General features: G+C 43.2%; 1 long non-coding RNA gene across 2 annotated transcripts; it reads left to right on the forward strand.

Moving 5' to 3' along the window:
- The first annotated feature begins 610 nt into the window (after positions 1-610).
- Positions 611-2,410, forward strand: LOC134935305 (uncharacterized). 2 transcript variants are annotated; one of them, XR_010180041.1, is made up of 6 exons: positions 611-683; positions 1,023-1,092; positions 1,185-1,255; positions 1,347-1,454; positions 1,587-1,665; positions 1,974-2,410. It is a non-coding gene; the product is annotated as an uncharacterized LOC134935305 (long non-coding RNA). The 2 variants fall into 2 exon arrangements; XR_010180042.1 differs by having other exon boundaries at positions 1,350-1,454.
- Positions 2,411-7,574: the final 5,164 nt, after the last annotated feature.

A 7,574-nucleotide genomic window follows, 5' to 3' on the forward strand; every position in this document is an offset into this window, starting at 1 on the left:
CTGATGGTATCAATATCATTTATATTTTACTTTCAAAGATCAATATCGCTTATATTTTAAACATCACATTGACAATAAGAATACATCCATAGTGATTAATTGAAGCCTTCAGAAATACAACAGATACAGACAATAAAAAATAGTGAGTGGACTCTCCCTGGAGAGTTTTGGCTGTGCATGGAAGTGGCAGAATGAGACAGTGATTGCTGCAGCTGTTATTTAAGCTGCTTTCACACTTGCATTGCTTCCTTTAATTAGGGGCAGCTTAGAACTTGACTGTGATTGCTGCAGCTGCTATTTAAGCTGCTTTCACACTTGCATCACTTTCTTTAATTAGGGCAGCTTAGAACTTAACTAACTTAAAAATAAAAGTTTATATTTAATTTATATCGATATATTTAATTTCTATTTATATCTCCTAATATGTGGCTCAGCCAGAGTTGAAATAAAACTTATGGTAGATGGTTTAAAGGCTTAATAGCATTCGCAGATAACCCACACCTGACTGGAAACGCATACTTCCGATGTGAAAGCAGCTTAAATAGCAGCTGCAGCAATCACAGTCAAGTTCTAAGCTGCCCCTAATTAAAGGAAGTGATGCAAGTGTGAAAGCAGCTTAAATAGCAGCTGCAGCAATCACTGTCTCATTCTGCCACTTCCATGCACAGCCAAAACTCTCCAGGGTGAGTCCATACACTATTTTTTATTGTCTGTATCTGTTGTATTTCTGAAGGCTTCAATTAATCACTATGGATGTATTCTTATTGTCAATGTGATGTTTAAAATATAAGCGATATTGATCTTTGAAAGTAAAATCTAAATGATATTGATACCATCAGAACTGTGTTCACTTTAACCAGTGACAATGTTTCTTAATATTATCTGCATCTGCTTCTTGGAAGCTTTAAGTGACCTTTATTTGGAATTCTCTTTTACTGTTAAAAGTAGAAATTGTACTGAAGTTGGTACTGCTAGAACTGTGTTCCCTTTAATTGGTGGCAATATTTCTATTTTTTTGTAAGATCCGTTCTGTGAGCTTTACTGAGGAAGTTGCATTGCATTGTGATTGTCAAATCCGCTTTATACTTTTTGGTATGTATATTTATTTGTAACTTATGTGTGACCCACAAACGACTGACTGACACACCTTTTATTAACATTCATTAAAATTTTTATTTCTTTAGAATTATATTTTTATGGGTAAACACCCGAATCTGAAATAATTCTGATTATAAGATCTGGATATTCTCCATAGGTATGTCTGGTCATTGCTAAAGATCAGAATCAATAACATAGGGCTTTTTTCTGATATTTTGATACAAATGTGAATTTTTCCTTTTTTTAAGCAGTCCACCAAAATATGGATGTATAACTGCCAGTATCTTTAAAAAGAACTTCAATCAATAGTTTTTATAAGGAACTCCCTAAATAGAGTTCTTTTAATTATTTTTAAGGTATGTTTTTCATTTTATTTATTTTTTGTCTTCACTATATAATAAAACGTAATACACTATGTATTTCGTTATACATTTCTGCAATATGGTCATCAGACCCTTCATATTTTATTTTATTTTTTTCCCCATTAGGCAGCCTGTGGAAATTTCAATCTATAATAAGCCCCCTCCAGGAGCTAATATAGGAGATTTTACTATCCTTATATTTAAGGTATGCTCCTATATCTTTAGAATTAATCACTGCACTTTATAGCTACTTAAGTAAGAATAAATCAAGTAGGTTAAACACATCTATTAAATATATACTCTATCCACAATTTTAGGTTGTGATTTTCTACATTTAAACTCACTTATGACAAGTAAACCTGTCATCTATATTTGGTAGATACTCACCTTACTTTTTCAATTTCTCATACCATCTATAAACCATTCTTCATAAATTCTGGACATCAGTCCTTTGAAAATAATTTTTTCATAAATTTTAAAACATCTTTTTCATATTTTTCATCCCCAAACAAGTTACCCCTGATGAAGTCGATAAGACAAAACGCGTTGGGTTTGTCAGTCAGAAGTTTCCTACTTTGTGAAGATACTCCCTTGTGAGCTCACACCTTAAAAAGGTGAGGGAGTATCTAGAATTCAAATTATTCAACAAACGCAGTGGTTGTCTTTTTTTACTGACATTTACATTTACTATCTGTATACTCATTACATGATGAACTATGTAAAAATTGCATTTGTTTAAATGAATGTTATTTAAAATAATCTTTTATTAATTGGCCTTGGGCCTCTTGTTTGGGTGACCATTTGGTGAGGGGTGTCCGTTACAGGTTCCCGGTCACAAACTTTCTCCAATATCCAACTTACACCTATGGAAACAACATTGGAAGAATTACCGTAAAGATGTTCCTATATAGAGCATTTGAGAATTTTGTGTATATATATATATATATATATATATATATATATATATATATATATATATATATATATATATATATATATATATATATATATATATATATATATATATTTCTCTCATATTGCAAAACCGTAAATGTGAAAATACTGTTTGCTATTAAATTGTGTGATCTTTGAATGAGGAGCTTTTATCAAGACAAAGAACTAGAGCAGGTATTCCCAACCACGGTCCTCAAGGCACACTAACAGTGCAGGTGTTTGTGATATCCAGGCTTCAGCACAGGTGACTTAATTAGCACCTCAGTTATTTTGATTTAACCATCTGTGCTGCAGCCTGGATATCACTAAAACCTGCCCTGTTAGTGTGCCTTGAGGACCGCGGTTGGGAATGCCTGAACTGTCTGATGCATCTTGTGGATTTCAGCATACTGTGCATGCGCCAGAGAAAGAAATCAGTGACTGCACGCGCATGTGCAGCTTACTGATGGAGATCGCTACTGAGAATGGACTGAACAGACCACACAGTATGAGAAATGGGCATTCCTGGGCTTAGCAAACACGTGGAACAGTTCCATCTCATGGCAGTGTCGTGGGACCAACTTCCTTGCTAAACTTTAGCATGCGGATGGAGATAGGATGTCTGTTTTGCACCCAGCATGAGGCTGGTGTTAGGGTCTCTTGCCCTGTGCTGCCACGTCGTCATGGCAACCGGGAGACAAGTGCTAGCGGAGTAACCTGAGCGCAGCTGATACTCCGGTTCGGGTCTTTTGCTGTGCAGTGGTTACAGGCTCTGTGCACGGCAGGGGATCCGGTGCTGGTTTTTGTGCTCAGTCTGTGAGGTCTGAGTGGGGCGTGGACAGCACCTGCTTTATAAGGCCTCTTCTCAGGTTAAGCAGATGCTGCTGAATCTTTGTTGGTTAGTCAGTTCCTGAAAGTTAGCCAGTACTGTGTAGCTTTGTATTTGTTGTTGCTTACTGCAAATAGGCCTGGGGATTTGGTACTACACTCTGCCAATCCAGACCTAGCAGTAAGACTGGAGTCAGTCGTTTAACCTGCTGGGGTTCTTTTGCTACTCTGTGAACTTAGCAGGTTTGCGGCTGTATTCTCAGACTGCCTGCCTAAATCCTGTCTCACTGTGCAAGGTGTTCAGGTATTCAGTTTAGTGGCAGTAAGCTGAACCTGTGCACTGCAAGTGAGGATTAGGATTGTGGAGACTCTCCTTGTGTCTATCATTCCATCTCTGACCAAGGAGTTTACTGCCACACCCGTTGGTAACCCTTTAGGGTTTTGCTGTTGCCCTTAGCAACAGCATTTCGGGTTCTCTACGTATTAAAACACAACATCTTGCTTTTTTCATCTGAGCATTCCTAATAATAGGGAGACACCCAGTTTCTTAGCCTCTGGGCTTCTCTGTTCACTTTGTGTTTATTTTGTTACCCTATCACCTTCTGTGTACGTAATGTCATATTCCCCAGTCTATCTGTGAGTTCATTTGTTTTGCATCCCTATCCGTTCAGACACCAGTACATTCCTGCAGGCACTGGTGTGCATAACAGTTCAGACACCAGTACATTCCTGCAGGCACTGGTGTGCATAACATATTCAGCAGCCTAATACTCCTGTTGAAATTTTGTGGGAATATGGAGCATACCCCTCAAAATACGTTGCAACAGGTGGTCGATCAGGTGCAGGTCCTGACTCGACAATTTAATGATTTGTCCATTAAAATGCACACCTCCCAGGCCGCTGGTGGAACTCCCGCAGCAGCAGCACCTTCAGGGGTTAAGGAGCCGAAAGTAAATCTCCCGGATCGTTTTTCTGGAGATCGCTCGCAGTTCTTTTGTTTCAAGGAGAGCTGCAAGCTGTACTTCCGGCTTAGGCCTCAGTCTTCAGGGTCGGAGATTCAGCGGGTGGGCATAGTGATTTCCTTGCTACAAGGAGACCCACAGGTCTGGGCATATGGGTTGCAGCCTGACTGTCCGTCGCTTAAAAGTGTTGATGCTTTTTTTACGGCACTGGGCATGTTGTATGATGACCCTGACAAGACGGCCTCAGCCGAGGCTCAGATTTTGATCCTTAAGCAAGGGCGAAGGCCAGTTGAGGTTTACTGTACGGAGTTTCGGAGGTTGGCCCATGATACCCAGTGGAATGACCCAGCCCTGAGACACCAGTACCGAAGAGGTCTTTCTAACCAGATAAAAGACCAACTGGTACAATATCCCTTGCCTGATAGCTTGGATCAGCTCATTCAGTTATCCATCCGGGTGGATAGACGGCTGAGAGAGCATAGGCTTGAAAGGGAGACCGAGGTTTCCTTCTTTCCCAAGGGAACCTCAGACTCTGAGGAATTTTCCGAGGAGCCTATGCAGATTGGGGCTACCCGCCTCTCCTCGCGTGAGAAGACGCGGAGGAGACAGCAGGGGTTGTGTTTGTACTGTGGGAATAAAGGTCATGTGGTAGTATCATGCCCAGAAAAGCCGGAAAACTTCAGGGCCTGAGGGTGATGGGAAATATCCTGTCAGGCCAGAAGTCAGAATTTCCCAAGAAGACTTTTTTTATCATTCCGGTGACCTTGAAGATCCTCGGTCAAACTGTCAAGACTGAGGCGTTTGTGGACAGTGGGGCCGACGGGGTTTTTATGGACCGCCAATTCGCCCTGAAACACTCTGTTCCCTTAGTACCCTTGGCATCGGAAATTGAGATTTGTGGGTTAAACGGGGAACCATTATCCCAAGGTAAAATGACCTTGCACTAGCCAGATTTCTTTGTTTATTGGAGCCACACACTATGAAAAATTGTCCTTTTATGTGACTGTCTGTACTTTTGCCCCATTGGTGTTGGGGTTACCCTGGTTAAGGGCCCACAATCCTCAATTTGACTGGGTCTCTGGGGAGATTCTTAGTTGGGGTACTGATTGTTTCAGGAGTTGCTTGAGCCTTCCAGTCAGGCTCTCGCAGCTAAGTTTGCCAGGGTGTTATGCAGATTTTGCGGACGTGTTCTCCAAAAAAGTTGCAGAGGTACTACCTCCCCATCGCCCCTATGACTGTGCCATTGATTTGTTGCCAAATGCTAAGCTTCCCAAGAGCAGGTTGTACTCCCTGTCACGTCCTGAGACTCAGGCTATGGCAGAGTACATTCAGGAGAACTTGGCTAAGGGATTTATCAGACCTTCACAGTCTCCAGTTGGGTCGGGGTTCTTCTTCGTGGGTAAAAAGGACGGTTCGTTGCGACCCTGCATCGACTTCAGGGAATTGAACCGTATCACAATTAAAAACTCATACCCACTGCCTCTCATTTCGGTCTTGTTTGACCAGCTTCGTACTGCCACCATTTTTTCTAAGATTGACCTACGCGGGGCGTACAATCTAATCCGAATAAGAGAGGGGGATGAATGGAATACTGCCTTTAATACCCACTCAGGGCATTATGAATATTTGGTGATGCCTTTTGGGCTCTGTAATGCCCCGGCAGTCTTCCAGGATTTCATGAACAATGTACTCAGGGAATATTTGGATAGATTCTTAGTTGTATACTTAGATGACATCCTAATCTTCTCCCATTCCCTGGAGGAACATCGGAAGCATGTACGCTTAGTCCTCCAGAAACTCAGAGACCACCGGCTTGGGGCGAAGCTGGAGAAGTGCGAATTTGAAGTTCAGCAAATCACATTTCTAGGATATATTATCTCCCCAGAAGGTTTCCAAATGGAGGGTTCCAAGGTACAGGCAGTCCTGGATTGGGTGCAGCCCACTAGTTTGAAGGCGCTTCAGCGTTTCCTGGGCTTTGCGAATTTTTATAGACTATTTATCGCTGGATTTTCGTCTATAGTGGCGCCTTTGGTGGCACTCACTAAGAAAGGGGCGGATGTTGCTCACTGGTCTTGTGAGGCTAAAGCGGCTTTTGCCCGTCTCAAAAGGGCATTTGTCTCGGCCAAGGTGCTGCGACACCCAGATCCAGAGCGTCCTTTTGTGGTGGAGGTGGATTCCTCTGAGATGGGTATTGGGGCAGTGCTCTCTCAGATGGGAGTGTCTGATAATCGCCTTCATCCCTGTGCTTACTTTTCCCGTAAATTTTCGCCTGCCGAGATGAATTATGACGTGGGTAACCGGGAATTGTTGGCTATTAAGGATGCACTCGAGGAGTGGAGACACTGGCTTGAGGGGGCTAAGTTTGTGGTCTCCTCAATTCTCACCGACCATAAGAATCTGGCATATTTAGAGTCAGCGAAGCGTCTCAATGCCAGGCAGGCACGATGGGCTTTGTTTTTTGCTCGCTTTAATTTTTTGATAACATATCGCCCTGGGTCAAAAAACATCAAGGCTGATGCGCTCTCGCTGAGTTTTGCTCCAATCCAGGAGACCACCGAGGAGCCGTTGCCCATTGTGTCCCCATCATGTATTAAAGTGGGCATTACCCAGGACCTCTTGTCATTAGTCCTTAGAGCACAGGAGCAGGCTCCTCCAGACCTTCCGGTAGGTCTTTTGTTTGTGCCTCCTAGGTTAAGACAGCGAGTGTTCCTGGAATTCCATGCCAAGAAGTCGGCAGGTCCCCGTGTATTGCCAGAACTCGGGAGTTGCTATCTAGGGCGGTGTGGTGGCCCTCGGTGGCTAAGGATGTGGATCAGTGGGTTCGGGCATGTGACATCTGTGCCCGAAATAAGACTCCTAGAGGGGTTCCTGTTGGCCCATTACATCCACTCTCTATCCCATCTAAGCCATGGACCCACATTTCAATGGATTTTGTGGTGGACTTGCCCAAATCCTCGGGGATGACAGCCATCTGGGTTGTCGTTGACAGGTTTTCGAAGATGGCGCACTTCGTTCCACTGGTTGGGCTGCCATCGGCCAGACGCCTGTCTGAATTATTTATGCTGCATGTTGTGCGTCTCCACGGGTTGCCACTTGATGTGGTCTCTGACCGCGGATCCCAGTTTGTGACCAAATTCTGGAGGGCATTTTGTTCCGATCTCCAGATTTCTGTCAGCTTGTCGTCAGGCTACCATCCGCAGTCTAATGGGCAGACTGAAAGGGTGAACCAGTCCTTGGAGCAGTTCCTCAGGTGTTATGTCTCCAAGTGTCAGACTGACTGGGTTGCTCATCTGTCCATGGCGGAGTTTGCCTATAACAACGCGGCTCACTCTGCTACAGGGATCTCTCCCTTCCTTTGTGTATGGGCATCATCCTAAGGCCAATTCTTTTG

Source organism: Pseudophryne corroboree, chromosome 6 (assembly GCF_028390025.1).
Source record: "Pseudophryne corroboree isolate aPseCor3 chromosome 6, aPseCor3.hap2, whole genome shotgun sequence".
Lineage (NCBI taxonomy): Eukaryota > Metazoa > Chordata > Amphibia > Anura > Myobatrachidae > Pseudophryne > Pseudophryne corroboree.